General features: G+C 36.5%; 1 non-coding gene across 1 annotated transcript; it reads right to left on the bottom strand.

The window, feature by feature from the left end:
- Positions 1-4,029: 4,029 nt before the first annotated feature.
- On the bottom strand, positions 4,030-4,193 carry LOC119253610 (U1 spliceosomal RNA). The gene has a single exon (XR_005127143.1). It is a non-coding gene; the product is annotated as a U1 spliceosomal RNA (small nuclear RNA).
- Positions 4,194-23,081: the final 18,888 nt, after the last annotated feature.

Below are 23,081 nucleotides of genomic sequence, written 5' to 3'. Positions count from 1 at the left end.
AAACAGGGGTTAATAATATGTCAGAGGTTTATAAAAATTTACTGACACAATACCCAATACATAAACTATTACAAACATTATTCATACTACTTATTATACCAATAAACGTATGATGTATAGATGATACATGTTACTCAAATGGCATATTTAATAATTATACATGAAATGATACATTAGTTACTGTGTGCATATATATATATATTCCATTTTTCTATTGGAAATATATTTTCTATGTATTCTTTACAGTTTATGTTAGCCAGTGCAGGTGAACAAGAGAACTAGAATAGCTCCAAGAAACATAGGACTTTCATCAAGAAAGGGAAGAATACTGAGCACTGATAATCACGTATAAGAAAGAGGGTCCAACAGTGCATTGCAAGATCATGGACTAGCCAAAAATATCACAAGGATTCCCTTCCTTCTAGAAGATAAAGGTTTTGTTTGACCTTATAAATAGAATGAGGAACTAAGACACATTAGCAAGGAAAAGAATAATGGAAGAATGTACATTTGACAATCAGCTCTTGTTCCCCAAAGGGACCCAATGGGAACTCTGTGGAAAAGAAGTTAAAGGCAGGGGCAAGTAGGGACCCTTCTCATAATGCTGGGGGTCTTAACCATGTGGGTAAACACCTTGGAGGGAGACATGACAGGTTCAGATCTTAACTTTTCTAATAATCAATTGCTAAATATTGAGGAGGTAATTTATCTCTCTCTGACTCAGTTTTCTCACATGTAAAAATGGGAAACATAATGGTACTGACCTCATAGGGTTAAATGAAATAAGATAATTAGGGGACTTAGAACAGCTCTTGGACATAGTAGGTGTTATATGAGTGCTAGCTATTGTTATTATTGGCGTTATTATAAATACATTTACAGATTCTTCTCAGTAAAATGGAGTATAAAAGGTGACATCCAGTGTGAAATCTAAATTGCTCCCACCTGTGATTTCTAGTCATTGATTAAAATGAAAATTATATCAGGAATGTTCCCAAGTGTGGGTAATAGCATACCTAAGTAATGATGGCTTAATCAATAAGACATTTAACTATTTTATATATAATATGAAAATGAGTGGTCAGGGATTACTGTCTTCATGCACAAGCTCAACAATGTAATCAAAGACCAAGTCTTCAGTTTATTGGCTTTTCCCTCATGAGCACATGACGGCTGCAAGAGTGACAAACAGAAAATCTCCTAGCTAAGGGGAGTGAAGTTTCCCTTGCTGAGAGCTAAACAAGTTTCTATTTCATAAAACAATGAAAATCTGTTAGAAAGAAAGAAGGGATATAGTTTCCAGGCACACAAACTACAATGTCTAACAAAATCTATATAATTTAGAAATTTTCTGAGATGTAATTTTGAAGGCAATTGAAAACACTATATAGCAAGTTGAAGTATATATAATATTTACACAAAAAGATCATGAGATATCTGGATAAAAGAGACAGTAGAGCTGTCAATGCTTTGGGCAAGTTTTTCACAGTGAATTTTAAGTGTAATTGTGTGCATTTAAACACAGATTTATTTTCAGAAATGCAAATGAAACACCTGGAATAACCAAAAATAATATAGCTATGCTTATATTATCACCCCCAATCATGTATTATCTGAGTTATCAAAGATGTTTTGAAGTATTTAAACTCAACTTTTCCTAGATCCTCCTCTAAAATACCTTATCTCCTTTTGCATCCTTCCTTATACAGCAAAACTGTCTGTGCTTCTCTAATGCTGTTCTCTCTTGAATACTCTCCAGTAAGTCTCTGTCATCTAATCTTTTCTTGTCAAGATCATCATTTACTTCCATGCTGTCAAATGCGAGGATCTCTAAATATCTTGCACAAGTCATCACTTTCACCTTGAAACACTTCTTTCACCTCCTAATATTTTTGGTGTTCCTGCTAGTCTTCCTTTACTAGGTCCTCCTTACCTTCCCAAATTTATTTTTAAAGGTTTATTTATTTATGCATACAAGAACTGGGGTATAAGCCACAGGTGTGGGGGGTGAGAGGATTCACCAGAGACAGAGTGGGGAACAGAACAGGCAGACTGACTGAAATACACTGCTGAAGGGAGCAGCGGGCAAGGCAGGAGAGGTCTGCTGTGCCATGTGGGCTAGCCAGGGGATTGAACTTGTGCTGCATTTTCTAGATGGTGCATCCAGTCTTGTATCCTTAAATACCACCTTCTATCAAACACTATGAAAATCCAATCTGTACTCAAGACCTATACCTGAACTCTAGAGTCAGAGACACTCAACAGGCATCTCAAACTTACCATACCCCAAGCTATACTCCTGACACCCTCACCACCACCACTACCAAAATTTGCTTTTTAGAACAATATTTGATATTACACTTCATGTTCTAAATTTTAAAATCATCATTGTCTCATCTCTTTCTTTATTTCCCCTTAGCCAACTGGCAGAACCAACTGACAGAACCAATAGGTTCTACGTTCAAAATTTATCTTTACTATGGCTATTTATTATCACCATTATCCTACCATCCTGTTCAAAACCATGTCCTGCCATTGCTGTAACTTATTTCCTTGTTTTCAACATGCCACCTACAGTCTGTTCTCCACACGAAAGTAAAAAAAAAAGAAAAAGATTACACAAGAGTCATCTTCTAAAAACATAAGCTATATCACTCCACTGCTCAACACAATCACTTTAGATAGCCTTCTGAGTAAATTATAAACTCCTATAGTAGACTCTACCATCCTTCATTATATAGTTTTCTTCTACCCGGCACTGTATTTTCTACATTCCAGTTACTGTGGTACCCTCACACTTCCTGAGTACCCCAAGTGTCTCCATGTCTTATCTGACTGGCATGTTCTTCTCCCAGAAGCTACATGGGCCTGCTTCTCTTTTTCCCCATGTTCTTTGAATAGCTCCTATCAGAGAGGTCTTCCCTAACCACCTGTCAAAATTTTATTTCTCATCCAACATCTTTTTATTGTGCTTAACTTTGCCCCAAAATCTGTCAGTATACAGGCCTCCCTGGTGGTGCAAGGGGTTAAGCACCACACTAGGAGGCAATCCGCAGCCTCTGCAGCACGAGTTCAATCCCCTCAGCAGTGTATTTCAGTAATTTCTCCTGTTCTGTTCCCCACTCTGTCTCTAGTGAATCCTCTCCCCCCCCCACAACTCTGGCCTATACCACAGTTCTTTTATGCATAAATAAATCTTTAAAAAAATCTGTCATTATAACTAAATGATATACATAAACATATACTGTTGCATATACATATCTGTTGGTGTCCTCCCACCAGAATGTTTACAAAAAAAAGACCAAAGACTGTGTTTTGTTCCCATGCATATCACTGATTAGGTGTTCAAGTTAATTTGTGTTGAAGGTATGAATGAATCAATGAATATTAACTAGCTGAGTAACTTTTTTTTAATAACTACGTAAACCTGACATAGTTTTTGAGACTTTCACTCTTGTAAGTTAACATTATCAACAGGTGGCTTTCTTTCAAGCAAGTAAAGAGTGCAAAATTTTATACCTTGGATTATAAAATTTAACTTGTAAATTCCATTACCATTATCTTTTTTGTGTTATATTTTTATCATTGATATGTCTCATATATTGTGTTTTCTCTGAACTTGACTGTTGACATTAATGGATTACTCATTTAAAAAGATCACATTGAGGGCCTCCCCAGTGGCGCAGCGGTTGAACGCTGGGTTGCGAAGCTGCCCGCAGCCTCTGCAGCGCCAGTTTGATCCCCTGCTGCTCCCCGGCCACAGGAGGAGGGTCCCACATGGCGCGCAGACCTCTCCTGCCACCCGCTCCTCCCTCAGCAGTGTGCTTCGGTCCTTCTGCCTGCTCTGCTCCCCGCTCTGGCTCTGGTGAATTCTCTCACCCTCCTGCGCTTCTGACTGTACCCAGTGCTTGTATAAATAAATAAATATTTTTTTTTAAAAAAGATCACATTGAAATCATGGTGTTTTGAGTTAGGTCATGTTTGCATTTGGGGGACATTTTCTTGTAGCCCAATATTTGTTTTTTTAACCAGGGGAGAGTGCAAACGCAGTCCCCCACCACCACAAATTATGCAGTCGAGTTTCCCACATTTGGGGAAATCGCAAGGGTCAGCACATGCGGAGTGCAATGGATAAGCCTTGCCCTGGGAAAACCACCTTCATGATCATGGTATCTCCCCTGCCAGGTAAGTATAGCCCAATATTTTAACAATCTGATTAGAAATCATCCCAAGATCAAATGCAGCATTTTTTCTTAATATACCAATTAGCACCTTGAAAACATAAGGCTCCTCTTAATTCTGTTAGGGCTGATATTATTATATAATTTGTTTCTGTTTAATGTAGAATTCTTTGATGAATTTATTTTAGCACTTTCTTATTAATAATGTAGCCCTTATACAGATGTTAATAAGTTTAGGAACACACACGATGCACACAATAATGTTTAAATATAATCATTAAAATATGTCTTCAGAAAATGATGGAAAAATAATTGCAGAGAAAGTTTTTATTTCCTGGCCACTAATAACTTCACACACACACTAATAAAAAGTGCCCAAAGTAATCAAATGGAAGAAAAATTTTTAAATTGGCTTGTAATATCTTTCATACCCCCCTCCCCTGACCCCCACCCTTCCTCAATTACCTATATTTTGCTTGTCTATGCAAGCAACTTATGGAAACTTCCTTTCATTTTATTTTATTTGTATTTCATATTTAGGTAATTTTGGTTTATGTCATTGTCTGTATATTAGAAGCATCGGGTCTCTCTCGCAGGTGTTGTTACCACATTGCATTCATCACCAGTCACTCACAGTCCACCACTAAGTCCACTGTGCTCCCTCATCATAGCTGGACAAATGGAAATAGCTCTAAAAGTGTCCACACTTCAATTTATAGAACATACTTGCTAAGCATTGTGTGTTTTTCTCATCCCTTCTCACTTTTCTGTTCCTCTTTTCTCCTTCCTTTCTTTAATCAATCAGTTTGTATATTCTTGCTATTACCCTGAATTTAAAGATTATATTTCTGTTGGTTATCATCTCTGTTGATCTCTCTTCAAAATAACTCATTGCTTGGAAATAATATACTTCTTTTTCTAAGTCTTGACCCTTGTCATTCTCCTTACTTTTGTCTAAGATGATTTAATCATAACCACATTTTAGCTATCATTGGCATAGTAAACAATCACAAATATTGGATCTCAATATCTAAGTGATCATCCAGGTGACTAATGACAAACTCAAATTCAAAATTACTGAAAAGATTAAGGGCATCTTTTGTCCTCTTAAGTCTTTTTCACTCTCATATTTTCTGATTTGCATTATTGTCTTCTGTAGTTATCCAAACTATGAGTCTGATGTAATTTTCCCATTTCTTCTATCTTCAAAATTATAAGCTTATAAATAAGTCGTTAAAAACTGCATGTAAATAATAGGATTTATTTAATTTTTAAATTATGAGTTTTTCTATTGTGTTCAAATTTAAACATAAAATTATTTAGGAAGCTCTAACTGCAAATAAAATAGCACAAAAAATATTGATAGGAAATACAAGTCTTATTACTATATTTTCAACACAGGTCAAGTGAAAATAACATTTTCAAACTCTATTGATGTGTTTCTTTCCCCCTTAGCTCTAAAATCTATGCTTTCCTTTCATCTTGATAACTTGAACATGTTTTTATATAAACTTCCGTAATTACCTGCTACCCACTGGGTTTTTAAGCTTGTTCACTAATCCCTCTTAGTGTTTAGAATTTGATATCTACATTTATTTCACTAATAGTTGAACTTCATGATATCTCTAGGAGGCAAACATCATCATTCTCCTTATGTAGATAAGCATATAGGCATTCAGAAAGTTTTGGGTCATATATCTTTGAAAGGATACCAGAATGTAAATCTTTCAAACCCTGGACAAATGCTGGCCTTGACAGATGTCTCTAGACTAGAACATTCATAAAAATAAACATTAAAACATTCTCAGCCATTCAGGGATTAGGTGTTCTGCAATGACAAGGCAAAGAAACACAGAATGTACTTTGTTTCTCTCTCAATAAACAAGCATGTGTTCATATAGTTCCACTTTGCTTTGTGGGATGTATGCTGTGGATTTATCTCCCTCAAGTGGACCTATCTTTACAATTCTGGATAGAGACAGTTTTGTATGTTTTGAAATCCCAGTGTTCAGATCACAATTAAGAATTAGGTTAGATTTTATACATTAAGCATATATAAAATAGAAGATAAGGTGAATTACTTTAAACTTTTCAATTTACCTCCCTGGACCTCAATTTCCTCATGTAATAAAGTGAAGAAGATGGATTGGTTCATAATAATATGATAGTAATGAAACCAATAATGAATTGAGTGCCTACTTTAGGCCAAGCATAATGCTGAACATTTACATTCTTCATTTACTTAACTCTCACAAAAATTCCTTGAGGAGACTATTATCATTATCTCTTTTATAGATGGTACAAGTCTCACATAGTTAACTTCTTAAGGGGACATGGTTTATGAGCGGCAGAGTTGGATGTGGACCTTGGTGGGGTCTCTCCCAAAGTCTACACTCATCTCCCGGGTGTGAGACCTCTTACTGCTGTTCCAGCTCCATGATTCCTAAGGTCACTTATGGAAAGGGTGTTTCATTTCTCTTTTCTATTAAACAGAAATGGAATTATTTCCTGTTTTCTCATTACCTGTTGAAACATTCTGACTTGTTTCCTTAATTATGAATCAATATGTGTTGTTTAACTTAAAGAACTAGACAAGGGACCAATAAATGGAAAGTCACTGAAAGTTCTTAAATTGATGCTGGATGTTGCTAAATTAAGAAATCTCATCATTAAGGGAGAACTTTGTTAATAAAATTTCAATTAAAGGGCCTCCCCGGTGGCGCAGCAGTTGAGCGCTGGGTTGCGAAGCTGCTCGCAGTTTCTGCAGCACCAGTTCAATCCCCTGCTGCTCCCTGGCCACCAGGGAGGAGGGTCCCACATGGCACGCAGACCTCTCCTGCCACCCGCTGCTCCCCTCAGCAGTGTACTTTGGTCCTTCTGCCTGCTCTGCTCCCTGCTCTGGCTCTGGTGAATTCTCTCACCCTCCCGCGCTTCTGACTGTACCCAGTGCTTGTATAAATAAATAAATCTTTAAAAAAAAAAGTATAAAAAAAATTTTCCATTAAAGTAAAACCACCTAGTTGTTCTATTAACTGCAACACTGAAAAATATACTCAACAGCTTCTTTGTCATTTAGTACATTACATTTGAATAGCATTTCAACTATAAATGTTTGTAAATGCACGCATTTGCAAGTTCTAGATTTCCCCCCTTAGTGTTTAAAACCCACATATTTATTATTTTCACCTAAAGAATATTATAAGTAAACATTTAACCAAAATACATCACAAATCAATAAACTACTTCAAATATTTTTTCACATGATTGATGTTTAAATTGAAAGAAAATGCTCAGCGAAATAAGCCAAAAAGAAAAAGAAAAATACCGGATGGTCTCACTCATAGCAGGAATCTAGAAAACTTAAATAAGGGACCAGGAAAATGAATATAAGAAAGTGAAAATCAAAATCAACAAAAACTATGAACCAGAGACACTTTTTGGGGGGTGGCGGGCGGGAGGGGAAGGATTGGGGTCAGAATGGGGCGTTTGCAATTGTATGGGGGAATATAAAAATAAAATTTAATATTTGAAAAAAAAAAAAAAAAAAAAAAGAGGTGAAAAAAAAAAAAAAAAGAAAGAAAACTATTTTCAAAAGTATTTGGGAATGTTATTCTTCTTGATGAAACTGACAGAGATAATACTAAGCATAAGAAATATCTATCTCACTAGATCTCTGTTTCAAAATAACTATAAATTAGATTCAGCAAGCCACTAATTTTAGCCTTAACTCTGAAGACATTCTCTATTCTGAATGTAATCTTTATTTTCAAGCACCATGATGTGTTTATTACTAAAATTCTGCTATTGAAAAAAGAGAAATATATTCAAGGAAATATTTTGTCTGTCTAGATAAGCCTTTAAAATTTTTGCTTTAGAAACAAAATGTAACATCTATATGTTACAAAGACAAGGAAAACAGTCAAGAAATAAAAAAAATAAAAAAAATAAAAAAATAAAATAATGTCTATCATAATTTGGATTTGGGGATAAGTCCATTTACTTTTCAACAAAAAAATGGTCAGGCAATTCACATTTAGACCAATAACAATACATTATATATTTATAAATGACTACATTGACCTTTAATAATAACTAATAAAGTAATAGACTATATCTAATAAAGATGTTGTCTTAAAAATAAAACTCAAGAGTTCAGTTCACAAATGAAGAAAGCATGAAATAGTGAAAATAATAAGAAAGTCTACCAGATAATAATTTGTGGTTTAAATTTATTTTTGCTCTCAATGTATTTTGAAGAGCTTCTGTTGTATTGGTACTGAAGGGCAATTTTCAATAGAAAGCAGAAAATAATTTGTCCCACAAAATATGTGTTTGTCTTAATACACATTCCCATGTCATATCCTCCTGAAATCTAAGGCAAAATGCTTCTAAGATCAGCAGGCCAAGAAAGTGGCATAATGGTTTATCACAAATGTTTAGTCATGTTCACAAGAAAGAGATGATTATCTTTCCAAATACAGGGATCATCACCTGCTTTCTATTACTCTCAAATCCCCCTCTATTGGGTTCTCAAGTTATCTTTTATCACTAACTTAGACATGGCTCCAATCTACATCTGGTTCTTGCCTTTTGGAAAAGCCCATATGTACATCTCAACAATCGTTGACTATTTTAGTGCCAGGTTCAAACTGGACCTGGATCTGAGAAGGACCCAGATCTGCCTGGGAGCTGCTTTGATTTATTTTTCCCAAAGTCCTGCAAACCCAAATCATATCTACAGAGAATATCCACCCACATACCCTGGAGACTTCATATCCAATTTTAAAAGGATGGTTCTCAGGAAAGATCCCTGGCAGAAAAATGATGGAAAGGAAATGTATGCTTAACACTAGAAAAAGGAGTTACCCAGGAAACTCAGAGTCTGGATACTCAGAAATTTTCAGCAGCAGCATCTGGCAGAAGAGAGCGGTTGCTATGGCCCCTGCGTGAGGAGGCTAGGAAAACACCCATGGCAACTCCTTCAGTAAGAAACCTTTTGAAAAGGATTACTCAGGGCAGAAAATATGAAAATGAAGGAAACTTTGGAAGTGTGACTATAGACCAGAGATATCAGATCATGAGGTGGATGAAGAGATAAGAATTTCAGGAATAAGACTCTCATCTGTATAGATGAAAAAGGCAAGGAATCAGAAATTATCAATGGAGTAAAAATTGTCATTTGACTTTTGGCTTTTCCTGAAGGACTTTCTTAGTCTTTTCTCCATCCTTTTGACATAACCCCAATCCTACTCTCCACAAATTTAATTGTAACTGAAAATAAGTATGGATTCCAAATAATAAAGTGTTTCTATAGCTGGAAAAAGGTGAAATTTGCCCTTGAAATATTATGTTCTGCTCAGTCTAATCAAAGACTGAATAAAATCTTTTGAGAGGAAACCACAGTAACAGTCTTTCTTTCTTTTCCCACAAAAGGGAATTCATTCCATCAGGTTTGATTCATTAAAACAGATTGAAAATGTATCTACTTTGTCTCTGTTGACCTTCATCTTTGAATGAGGCTTCGTAAGCTCTTATAATAAATTTCTCCTGAGATTTTTGTATTAGTCGCAATTTCCAGGAATTAATTTTTTTTAAAGGATACTTTGAGAGAATCATAACCAGAAATTGAGAAATCCCTACTTCCTCTCCTTCCCGGCCTCTCCGCCCCCAGGATACTATTGTACAATGGAGCAAGCTGAGAACCAGAATCAGAATGAAGTCTGGTCTGCAACTCTGGCTATTTGACTCCAAGCAAGACACTTATGCTCTTTGAGTCTGAGTGTACTTATCCAGGGAATGAAGATATTGACATATGTCGATTCAAAAAGTAACTATAACCACATCCAAATGATTAATATATTACACATTCAACTTAATAAAGTTAAACTCAACTCAAGTAATAAAGTTAAAATACCTGTGGAATTAGCTGTGATCTTCCCACACACCCAGGGTTGGTGAAGACTAAACTTTTACACATTGTTGACAACAAAATGTCAGCATGTCCCAGGAATCATAAAAATGTTCCTGTAATTTGATTCAGGAAATCTCTTTCTAGGAATATATCTCAAAGAAATCATTCAAAAAACACAAATGACATTTTATTCACAAAGATTGTTTTTAAAGATACTATATAAAGATATTTTATATTTTTATATACTTAAATATTTGTATTTTTATAGCTTTATAATACAGAAAGATAATTTATATAAAGATACTATAAAATTATTTAAAACAGTACAGAGCTTATCTCTTCCTAAATATCTGAGGAAATGCAATGATAAGTTTGGCCATAAGGTATACATAACAAAGCAACCTTAGAATATATGTATATTGGTAAGTCATGGGTATGGGTTAGAAATCAGTTGCAACCTATCGTCCTGGTCTCATCAGTTGTCAAATATGCAATGGGTTTATATTTCTTCTTATATTCCAACTATCATAATTCTAATCCCCACTGCTAACATTTGTCAAAAGTTTGCCCTGTTTGGCTATAGCATTCCCAGAAGTTGTTCTGGGTGTTTTCAAGGTCCCTAGTTCACATATGCTCCAGGTCTTTTCCTTGGCTTCTTTCTGGGTTCCCTCCTAATAGCTGCAGATGGTCCTCCACCTGATGACTTTGATCCCCAATAAAGAGCCCTATCTGGTCCTATCCCTCCAGCATCACTAAGAATTGCAGCATTTATCAAATCTCTTCAAGAATCTAGGCATAAAAGAAGTGCTTCCCAAAAGGTAGCTGATAACTGCTATTGAAAGTGGCCAACCTGAGTGTCCCAGGTCCATCTTTAAGGGCCTACAAGGTCTCCAGTCCTCAACAAGAGGACCAAAACACACCACCCATGTGTTCACACCCCAAGAGAGATGGTAATATTCTTTATGCCAAAACTGATTGGGAAAAAATCCGTTGCATTTTTGGTAATCTTATCCCCAATCAATATGTTCTGACTTCTATAGTTAGGACCAGAGTTCACAGCCCATTTTTTCCAAGTCTGGGCTAGTCAAATTTTAAATAACAACAACGGTTAGTCTATGCAATGTCATGCAAGTGCATTTGGATCTTGTTGGAGAGGCATAAAGAGGATTCGACTTGAATCTCCCTCCTATCTTAGTCCAAATACTGATTTCCACTGAGTAAATTCTTGGACACAAAATGGGCAAGGCACTTTCTAAGGCAGGAGTTGGGAAACTAGGCTCACTGGCCAAATCTGGCTGGCAGCTTAGATTACAAAGTTTGATTGGAATGTAACCAGGCCCTGTCCATCATTTACATATCTTCTATAGCTGCTTTTGTGCTGCAATGGCAGAGCTGGGTAGTTCTAAGAGACAGGATAGACTGCAAGGCTTAAAATATTTACTCTCTGGTCCTTTGAAGAAAATATTTGCCAACACTAATCTAAAGTCAGGAAATGTCATCTGATGTTAGAAGCTAGAAAGCTAAACCCCTAGTGAACAAGCTAAGGTAACTAAATTGAACCTGTACCGTAGAATTATAGACCCAGGGGAATCAAGAAGTAGAGCAAACTTTAAAAAAGTGAAGTAGAATATTAAGTAGCGCACTCTATGAATATCCATTATCTGCATAAAAACCCATGGACTGTGTAGGGTCTGTTATGGGACTTTTTAGAGCACAAACCTCACTGCAGAAGTTGCTGACATTTGGTTCTGCAAACTTCCCTTAATTCTCTCCCAACCCAAGAATCAGGATAAATATGCCCTTTCAGAATGCTACTACAACAAATTTGCCTTTTTACTGGGGGTGATTTGGAAGAAAATCAAGTGTCAGTGTTCCATCATGCTTCCCTGTCATGTGACTCTTGCCTATTTGTGATCTTGGTCCACGGCAGCCTACAGGGAATATTTAGGCTTTCATTCTCCAGAGACAGGAATGGGTCTCAGGTCAAAGCCTCCAAAGGGACATCTTACCCAAACAAGAATGATAGACAGAGTAAGTGTGCACAAAGTTTATCTTTCTCTGTTTTCCAGAAATCAATTCAATGTCTATTTTTCACACCTCCTTCTGCCTTTTCTGTGAGTTTACCTCTGAGTCCACCCAGAGGACCAAGTTTTGTATATCAATATGATATGGAGTGAAAGGAGAGCAAAGGGCCTAGATCTCCAACCATTGATTCACACAATTAGCCACTGAGTCATCTCTTATTTCTATCTGCAAATTTCCTACAGATCCAGTATCTACTTCTGCTATTTTTTTTATCAAAACCTTCTTTACTTCCTACCTCCCTCATTAATTTTATTTATTTTTTTAAATTTTTTAAAATAAATTTTATTTTTATATTCCCCATACAATTGCAAGCCCCCATTTTGACCCCAATCCCTCCCCTCCCACCCCTCACCCCCAAAAAAGTGTCTCTGGTTCATAGTTGTTTGTTGATTTTGATTTTCACTTTCTTATAGTTATTCATTTTCCTGGTCCCTTATTTAAGTTTTCTAGATTCCTGCTATGAGTGAGACCATCCGGTATTTTTCTTTTTCTTTCTGGCTTATTTCGTTGAGCATGATCCCTTCCAGCGCCATCCATGTTGCTGCAAATTGCATGTGTTTATCTTTTTTGAATGCTGAGTAATATTCCATGGTGTATATGTACCACATCTTCTTGATCCAATCATCTATTTTTGGGCATTTGGGCTGTTTCCAAAGCTTAGCTATTGTAAACAGTGCTGCTATAAACATAGGGGTGCAGGTGCTCTTTGGAATTGATGTTTCTGTGTCCTTTGGGTAAATACCTAGGAGTGGAATTGCTGGATCATATGGAAGCTCTATGTTTAGTAGGTCCAGAAATCTCCACACAGCTCTCCATAGTGGTTGGACCAGTTTGCACTCCCACCAGCAGTGCAGGAGAGTTCCTTTTTCTCCACACCCTCGCCAACATTTGTTGTTGCTAGTTTTCTTAATATGTGCCATTCTCACTGGTGTAAGATGGTATCTCATGGTAGTTTTGATTTGCATTTCCCTGATGACAAGTGATGTTGAACATTTTTTCATATGCCTGTTGGCCATTTGCATTTCCTCTTCAGAGAAGTTTCTTTTTAGCTCTTCTGCCCATTTTTTGACTGGATTATTTTCTTTGTTGTTGTTGAGTCTCATCAGCTCTTTGCAGATTTTTGAGATCAGTCCTTTATCATTAGTGTTGTGTGCAAAAATGTTCTCCCAGTTAGTGGGGTTTCTCTTTGTTTTTGTTATTGTCTCTTTTGCTGTGCAGAAGCTCTTTAATTTGATGTAGTCCCAGCTGTTGATCTTTGCCTTCACTATCACTGCTTTGGGTGATGTGTCTGTAAAGATGTCTTTGATGTGAATATCACGTAGTGTTTGGCCTATATTTCCTTCTATGTATTTTATGGTTTCAGGTCTTATGTCTAGTTCTTTAATCCATTTTGAGTTGATTTTTGTGTATGGTGTGAGGTAGTGGTCAAGCTTCATTCTTTTGCATGTAGCGACCAGTTTTCCCAGCACCATTTATTGAACAAACTTTCTTTGCTCCAATGCATAGTCTTTGCTCCTTTGTCAAAGATTAGTTGACCATAAATCAGTGGGTTTATTTCTGGATTTTCTATTCGATTCCATTGGTCTGTGTGTCTGTTCTTGTTCCAATACCATGCAGTTTGATGATTATGGCTTTGTAGTAGAGTTTGAAGTGTGGGAGTGTGATGCCTCCATTCCCTTCTTTTTTTTTTTTCAGGAGAGCTTTGGCTATTCGGGGTTTTTTGTGATTCCATATGAATTTCATCAATAATTGCTCTATTTCTTTGAAGAATGACGTTGAAATTTTGATTGGAATAGCACTGAATCTGTATATTGCTTTTGGTAGGATGGCCATTTTAATAATGTTTATTCTTCCAATCCATGAGCAGGGGATGTCTTTCCATTTCTTTGTGTCTTCTTCTATTTCTTTTAACAGTATTTTATAGTTTTCTTTGTATAGGTCCTTTACCTCTTTTGTTAGATTTATTCCCAAATATTTGATTTTTTTTTTGTTTCGATAATAAAAGGGATTTTTTTTTATTTCTTCTTCTTCAGATTTATTGTTTGTGTATAGGAAGGCTACTGACTTTTGCGTGTTGATTTTGTATCCTGCCACTTTGCCGAACTGATTGATGAGTTGAATTAGTTTTTCTGTGGAGTTTTTGGAGTTCTCTATGTATATTATCATATCATCTGCAAATAGTGATAGTTTGACTTCTTCTTTTACTATTTGTATTCCTTGGATGTTTCTCTTGTCTTATTGCTCTGGCTAGGACTTCCAGTATTATATTGAAAAGCAGTGGTGAGAGTGGACATCCTTGTCTTGTTCCAGATCTTAATGGAATTGCTTTCAGCTTTTCACCATTGAGAATGATACTGGCTGTTGGCTTGTTATATATGGCTTTTATTATGTTGAGGTATGTTCCTTGTATCCCAAGAATTTCAAGGGCTTTTATTATATATGGGTGTTGCACTTTGTCGAAAGCTTTCTCAGCATCAATTGATATTATCATATGGTTTTTACATTTTTTTTTGTTGATGTGTTGGATGACGTTGATTGATTTTCAGATGTTAAACCATCCTTGTGTCCCTGGAATGAATCCTACTTGGTCATGGTGAATTATCTTATGGATACATTGTTGGATTTTGATAGCTAAAATTTTATTGAGGATTTTTGCATCAGTGTTCATTAGGGAGATTGGCCTGTAGTTTTCCTTTTTTGTGTTGTCCTTGTTCGGTTTTGGTATTAGTGTAATGTTGCCTTCATAGAACGTGTTTGGTATTGTCCCTTCCTTCTCAATTTTTTGGAAGAGTTTGTGAAGGATAGGCACTAATTCGTCTCTGAATGTTTGGTAGAATTCATTTGTAAATCCATCAGGTCCTGGGCTTTTGTTTTTGGGGAGGTTTTTGATTACCATTTCAATTTCGCTGCTTGTAATTGGTCTGTTTAGGTGTTCTATTTCTTCTTTATCTAGCTTTGGGTGATTGTAGAGTTGTAGGAATTTGTCCATCTCCTCTAGATTGTTGAACTTGTTCCATATAACTGTTCATAGTAGTTACTGATTATTCTTTTGATTTCTGCTGTGTCCGTTGTGATTTCTCCTCTTTCATTTATGATCCTGTGTATTTGTGCTTTCTCCCTTTTTTTCCTTTGTGAGCCTGGCTAGGGGTTTGTCTATTTTATTGATTTTTTCAAAGAACCAGCTCTTGGTTTCATTGATCTTTTGGATTGTTTTTTTAGTTTCAATTTCATTTATTTCTGCTTTGGTTTTTATTATTTCTTTTCTTCTACTGGTTTTGGGGTTTTTTTGTTGTTCTTTTTCTAGATCTTTGAGATTCGAGATTAAGTTGTTTCTTTGAGTTCTTTCTTGTTTCTTGATGTGAGCCTCTATTGCTATATATTTTCCTCTTATTACTGCTTTTGCTGCATCCCATACATTTAGGATATTGGTGTCCTCCTTGTCATTCAATTCAAAGAATTTTTTAATTTCTTCTTTGATCTCCTCATTAGTCCAGTGGTCTTCCAGTAGTGTGGTTTTTAATCTCCACGAGGTAGGAAAGTTCCTTGCCTTCTTTTTATGGTTTATTTCTAGTTTGATGCTTTCATGGTCAGAAAAGATGGTTGGTATGATTTCAATCTTGGTGTATCTGTTGATGTTTGTCTTGTGCCCCAGTATGTGATCGATCCTGGAGAATGATCCATGTGCGCTTGAGAAAAATGTGTACTCCGTTTTTTTGGGGTTTAGTGTTCTATAGATGTCTGTTAAGCCCAAATGCTCTAGGTCCTTATTTAGAGCTTTAGTTTCTTTGCTTATTTTTTGTCTTGTTGATCTATCCATTGTTGATAGTGGTGTGTTGAAGTCTCCCACTACGTATGTGTTTTCTCTGATGTCTGTTTTCATAGATGACAACAGTTGTCTGTTATGTTTTTGTACTCCTTCGTTTGGTGAGTATATGTTAATGAGTATTATTTCTTCTTGAAGTATTGTCCCCTTTGTTCTCTAATGGCGCCCAGAGCCGTTCACTCACCGCCTCGGAGAATGCTGCAGGGTTCTCCACAGCTCCCGTTCACATGATGTGGTGGCTGCAATAGTTCCTTTCCACTCACAGTCCCGCTTGATGCGTAGTTTGTTCTTGTTGGTCATTTTAGTTTGTTGTTTTCCTCCTCTCTGCTGGTCGGAGAGTGCCGCCTCTGTGGGCGGGGGAGGGGAGCAGGGTTCTGCGCTTTCCTCCCTTCTAGTCCTCTTTTATGGCCACTTTCTTCTTCGGGTAGTTTGCTGGGGTCGTCCATTTATCTTCCGTGTCCCAGTTCTCACTGGGACCTGCCGCTTTTCCTCCCTATTAACTTTTTTTAATGGGAGATCTTACTCGCAGCGTCTCCTCGCCGCCATGTTGCTCCGCCCCTCCTACTTCTGCTATTTTTTGATCAAGTCTTAGCATAAAGACTCATTCTCTTCTCCCAGTGTTGGAGAACTAGAGACTTTAGGAGTCCATCATAGATCTGTGTTTCTGGGTATATCATAGACAGTTTGAAACTTGTGACATCCTCAGGGATTTACTAAGGAAACAGCCAAGAAAGGAAACCACAAATTTCTTCTTTACTCAGAGTCTGCAAACCCTTCAAGTGGTTCTATTTTTTTTTTTTTATGGTTGTCCACTTTTTAAAAAAATATTTTATTTGATATAATTCTTTTTTCATTTTTGCACAATGTATGCATTTTCATTTTTGTTATAGGTGGTTCTATTCTAACGCATACCTCTGGGAGGAAAGGAATAAGGCCGACTTTCAGCAGCCTCCTACTGTCTTAGAACCTTTAAATTCCCTTCCAAGTAACTCCTCCCTCAAGTCACAAGAACATTGATTTTTCCCCAAAATTTGGGGGTAGAAAGTACAGGATCAATCGAGCCTCTCAAATCTGTTCACTACTCTTAATCCATTCTATTACTTGTAGGACTGAGCTCTTTAAAATTAAAAGCCAGAATAGCTGTTCCTCTCCAGCATTATGTCAGCACATCTTTTCCCTAAAGCAATGAGTCCAAAATAACCTTTTCCTTTGAATTGGGGAAGGTAGAACAAAGAAAAACAGGAAGTGCCAGGGGATATTGATTAAAATTTTGTTAATATTTCAGCAACATAATCCCATTGAACCCAATTACTCAAGTTCTCTCTCTTTTAGCAATAAAATATGTTCATAGGTCAGGGAGCCGAGAATCAATGTCTGTTACTACCTGCTTATTATACATACATGTAAACCCGTGCCACGGCAAGTTTGGTTTTCCTCTAATGTATATTTAGTTTTCCACTAATGTATATCACACATTTTCCTAAATCCATTTAAACAAAAACGTTAGTACTACCATTCACTTTCAAACAAATACACAATTAAAATGCCAACAACACAAGAATATTTTTGTAATATGCAAAAGAAATCAAATTTTCATCCATCTATTTTTATCAATATATATCAAAATTATATATTTGTTTCTATATATGCAAACACAAATAAGGATATTTTATAAATCAGTAAAAAGTAAAGGAAAACATGAACAAAGGACATAAAGTAGCAATCTACAAAAGAAAGATTAAAGTGGTGGATGTAAAGTAGACCAAAAAATGTAAACAGAAAATAAAGCTAAAATCATCTAGCGATATTCATAAGGGTATAGCTTCTTAGGCCTTCCCTTTTTATACTGAATTTCAAAATGGGATTCTGCATTTTCAGTTAATCATGTCCAAATATTTCTAGGGCCTACTAAGGTTTGGCTTATATTGGTATGGAGGAAATTATACTTGCACAAGGATGTTAGAATCTGACTGATTTATGATGACAAATGATCCTAATCAAGAAGCTGAACATTAACTTCTCAAGATACTAGATATAGATATAGAACCAAGATATGACAGAAAGTAAAATTCGCCACAAATAAAATTTAGCAGCAAAAAGAAGAACCAACCACCACAACCAGAGAGGATGCCCTGAGAAGACATGTCCTGCCCCATTATCTTGTATCCAAGATTTTAAAGTACTTTCCTGTTGTAGTTTTCCTCTAATGTATATCACACAGTTTCCTAAATCCTTTTAAACAAAAACATTAGTACTACCATTCACTTTCAAATATCTGCGTGCCTATATAGCTTCCTTATCTAAGGTTTCCTTTGCCTCATCTTGAAAAAAAGAAATACCCATATACTGATTTTGAGGTTTTGGGCTTGTTCACACTGCTCTGATTACAGAATTTCACTATTAGCAAGGAAACTATAGTAGCTGCTTAATGAATCCCAAATATATGTTCAGTGATCTTTTACTCAGTGTTTCTTAGATGCACTCAAAGTGATATTTCCTAGACAATGGGCCAGGCAGAGCCTAAAGGAATCCTGTAGAAGCAGAATTTACTTTAAAGTTATCTGCTCTGTGATGACAATCGCATTTGCATTTATTAATCAAATGTAAACAAGATATGCAATAATGAAAAGGAAATGAGAAACAGTTCTACCATCAAAGGAGGATTCTGTTTAGAACACTGCCATCAGCTCTTGGCAGAAATATCTTGTTGGCTTCATTTTGGAACAGATTGCTTTGATTTTTCCCCCTTTCCAAAATTTGGGTGCCAGGCTCTATAGCTAGCACATTATTATCAATGTTTGTCAACTGACCAGAAAACAAAACAAAAAAAAATCACATTCTAGTAAATTTTATTTGTGCTATTAGAACAGATCCTTCCCCAAACCATAATTAGAAATCTGTATAAAAATCTATAGGAAAGTCCTATTATGAAAGGTAATAGATCATAGATCAAGCAGTTATATTATCTAGCATCCTTCCTAATGTACTCTGCATCCAAATAATACTTGCTTTTCCCATACCGAAATAACACCTTTTCAAAATGTCTCTATTACTGCACAGGTTGTATCGTGTCATAATCATCTTTTTGATGTCTGGCTCAGTTCCTCAAGCATGAAAAACTTCAACTTGAGGAACCCATCTCTGCATTATCCCCTTGAGCATAGTGCAGCCAAATAAACGTTAGCTAAGTAAATAATTTCATAATCAAAGAATAAAGTCATGCTTATATATGTAAGTCTAGCCAGGCTGCATAAAAATAATGGAAATCATATTGTTCAGTGCATAAAATGGACAATGTCAACAACAAATGTTAATTCTGATCAGATATAAAATTCAATTAATATTTTAGTGCAAAATCCATATTGCGTGAACCCTCGTTAAACATTACCAGCTGATTTGCTTTTTCCATTTGTACAGGATGAAGGAGATTTGCATAAACTTTTTTAGAGTGTCAGGGAAGGGGGCAATTCTCCCTTACCCTCTTGGTTCTTATAGACTGGCAAATAATCAAATCAACATTGGCAAATTAACAATTTAAACGTGTACTGAGTGGGAATCTACACAGGCATAAAATGTCCTAAAGAGGGTTAGACAAAATAGTTGTTTGGACTAAGAAGGAAGATAGGGGTGTAGGATTTAAGAGAAGGAAAACAGTTCATGGAAAGATGAAAAAGATCACATTTGGTTAGCAAATATTTGCTGGGCCATACGTAAGACAATGGGTCAGGGAGGAACTTTAGAGAGCAAATTCAGCACATATTCATGTTGGTGAACATATGGGCAACATCTTCGTTCCTCCCACTCTACCATACCTAGCTCTTTTTGTGTTGTACTTATCTAGGGTGATAACTTTTTTCCTGGAACAGGTCTTCTATCTAAATCTTTTAAGCTGTAGAAGGGAAGGCATAAACTACTTCCTGGGTCTTTTGGACATGGACTGATTTAGCTTGAAATAATACACATGCCAAAGTAGCATATTTTGGGGTGGCCTGCCCTGCATCCCATGAAGAGATAATTCTGATGTAGTTGACTCAGATGAGCCTTTATTGAACCAATTTTTGCCCTTTTCTTTTCACCATAAAGAATCCTCTCTCATCAAAACCACAGCAACAACTGCAGTTTTTTCCCTAAAGATTGTTTTCAGTGAGTTTTAATGAAGATTTTGAGGGAAAATATGAAAGGGTTAAATGCATACCCAACATCAAGCTTATTAATGCTACATGCCATATTTCTGTCTTTCCCCCAAATCATTCTGCCACAATATTACCCAGGATTTCTGTCACTTTCTTTGAAATGTCATCAGCCCAATACCCTTGTGCTCAGCAAATCAGTGCCTTCCAGAGGCCTTACACACAGATCTTTCCTATAATATGCACAGCCTTATATCCTTACAGGCTGTAATAATCACATATGTGTACATTCCAGGACAAGATGCACCAAAACCTGCTTCTTATCTTACTTGCCCTCTGGGTGCCTTATTCCCTTTCTTGCCTGAGAACCCAAATGCTATGGTCCACTCCCCAAAAAAAACCCAGGATACAATCAGAATTGAATAAATTAATTACATGATAAACACCACATCTGTGATACTAACTATCATCAAGGGCCCAAGAGAAAATGTTTTCCTACCCCACTGGGTTCTTCTCCTCTCAACAGTATCGTTCAGTAAATCCCCTTTTCTGTTTTCTACTCTGCCTCTGGCGAATTCTTCCCCACAACAAAAAAACATCAAAACAAAAACTTCACTAGACCTAGTTAAATAAGCAAAGGAAACTTCATTCAAGACTTGCAATAGAGAGATGGAGAGCAGAACTCAGTGTGAATTAAACCCTACTGAAAAGTTTGGGGGGCTGGAGAGTTTAAATGGTAGAATTGGGAAATTGTAGATCACCTGTGTTTGGTAGTTGGCCTTAGTACAAAGGAAAAGTAAACATTCCCATAGCTTCATGGCAGGAGATAATTTTACAATTTGGAACAAAGAAATGAGCTCCTACCCTCCCAGGAAACAGAGATATTTGATAACTAATAGTCAATGATACTGGCAGTGACTTCCTTGATGACTACCCTTCACAGGCAAAGTTCCCAGGTCGTTGAGAAAGACAATCCTGGAATTAATATTGGCAGGAGGCTGAGAGAAGATTTATATACATTTCAAAGGCACAGAGAAAGAATTTATAATTAAACACTTTCTAAAATATACGTTCTAAGAAAGGGAGTTCAGTCATTCACAATATTTACAGGGTTTCTCTTACTCTTTATTCGAAGGGGATATTTCATGCACTGTCAAAAAGAAGGCCATTAGAGTAATGATAATCTTACACCAATATCTCATATTAATAAAAGTTTTAAGAGCACTGTCAGTGAAATCCCATTTGGAATTTATTGTCTTCAAACTAATTAAAAGGGACATGCTTGCTTTTTAAAGAATTACTTAATCTCTAGCAATATGAGAAAAATTACAATAGCATTTGTTATGATTTTGAAACATTCCTAAGGAAACAATATTTATTACTGCTGAAAGAGTATTTAATTATATTAAATAACTTTGAATAAACATAATTATTTCTTTGGATATGATTTTTTTCACTGGTTCGGGCTATTTCTAATCTACCTGAAATAAACATTCAACTTGGATAGGTGAAAATCCCATCTCTTCCCTTTTCAGACTGTAATTCCCTTCCAATAAATATTTTAAATTCCTATTACAGGCAAAGGTTAATACTTCATGATTTAGTAGATAAAAAAATGAATAGGGCTAATCTTTTAACTTAAATTCACACATCTCTAAAGTTGATTATGCAGGTAACCAAATAGCTCTAAAACAAAGCAGGTTAAAATTGGTGGCATTACCAAAAAAAAAGAAAAAAGAAAATCAGAGCAAGCAAGGCTTTTAGTTGCCAAGTATCTTAGTCAAGTATTAAAAGGTTGCAAGTAACACAAACCTGGTCCATTCCTTTTAATAAAATAAAGGACAAGATGAAACATCAGCAACTATAAATTTATTTCATAAAGCTGTGGCTAACTCACTGAAGCAAAATTAATCCAAAAACCTGATAATAAAACACACCATAATTACTCTTTTCTGTCTCTCTGGATTGACCTGTGTTCTTACTTTTGCTTCTTCTTCATCTTCATTTTTCTGCTTTACTACAGAATTGCATTCTCTACTTTGGTATGGATAAGACAAAACATGGTTGGCTCAAAGCTTAATTTGCTGCCCTTTAAGATCAAGAGCTAGTAAAGGGGGCCTCCCCTGTGGCTCAGCGGTTGAGCGCTGGGTTGCGAAGCTGCCCGTGGCCTCTGCGGCGCCGGTTCAATCCCCAGCTGCTCCCTGGCCACTGGGAGAGGGTCCCACATGGCGCGCAGACCTCTCCTGCCGCCCGCTGCTCCCCTCAGCAGTGTACCTCGGTCCTTCTGCCTGCTCTGCTCCCCGCTCTGGCTCTGGTGAATTCTCTCACCCTCCCGTGCGTCTGACTGTACCCAGTGCATGCATAAACAAAACAAACAAACAAACAAATAAATAAATAAAAAACATGCCTCTATTAAAAAAAAAAAAAGAGCTAATAAAGGCTAATCCAAAGGAATCAAGTGTGCAGGAAATAAGGGCAAAAAGCTTAGTAGTTGAGGGGAAACAGATCATGTCGGGTTTCACTCATAGTGAAAATTTTTAATTTTACTTTGATTTAAAATGAGAAGTCATGGGCCTCCCTGGTGATGCAGGTAGTTGAGCACCGCACTGTGAAGCTGTCCACAGCCTCTGCAGCGCGGGTTCGATCCCCGCCAGCTGGCGAGAATCCCACATGGTGTGGCAGACCTCTCCTGTCTCGCCTGCTGCGCCCCTCAGCAGTGTATTTCGTCAGTCTGCCTGTTCTGTTCCCTGCTCTGTCTCCAGTGAATCCTCTCACCCTCCCGTGTATCTGGCCTGTACCCCAGGTCTTGTATAAATAAATAAATCTTAAAAAAAAAATAAGAAGTCATTTTAGAAATTATTTTTACCTTATATTGGATCCATACGGATGTTCAAATTTTTCTGACCTGATGATTTTGTTTTATATTAAGATACAAAACCATAATCTGCAAA

The sequence above is a fragment of the Talpa occidentalis genome, unplaced genomic scaffold, assembly GCF_014898055.3.
Source record: "Talpa occidentalis isolate TD23 unplaced genomic scaffold, MPIMG_talOcc4v2.1 talOcc4.2, whole genome shotgun sequence".
NCBI lineage: Eukaryota > Metazoa > Chordata > Mammalia > Eulipotyphla > Talpidae > Talpa > Talpa occidentalis.
Note: the sequence above shows the minus strand (reverse complement) of the source record. Positions and strands in the feature narration are given on the sequence as shown.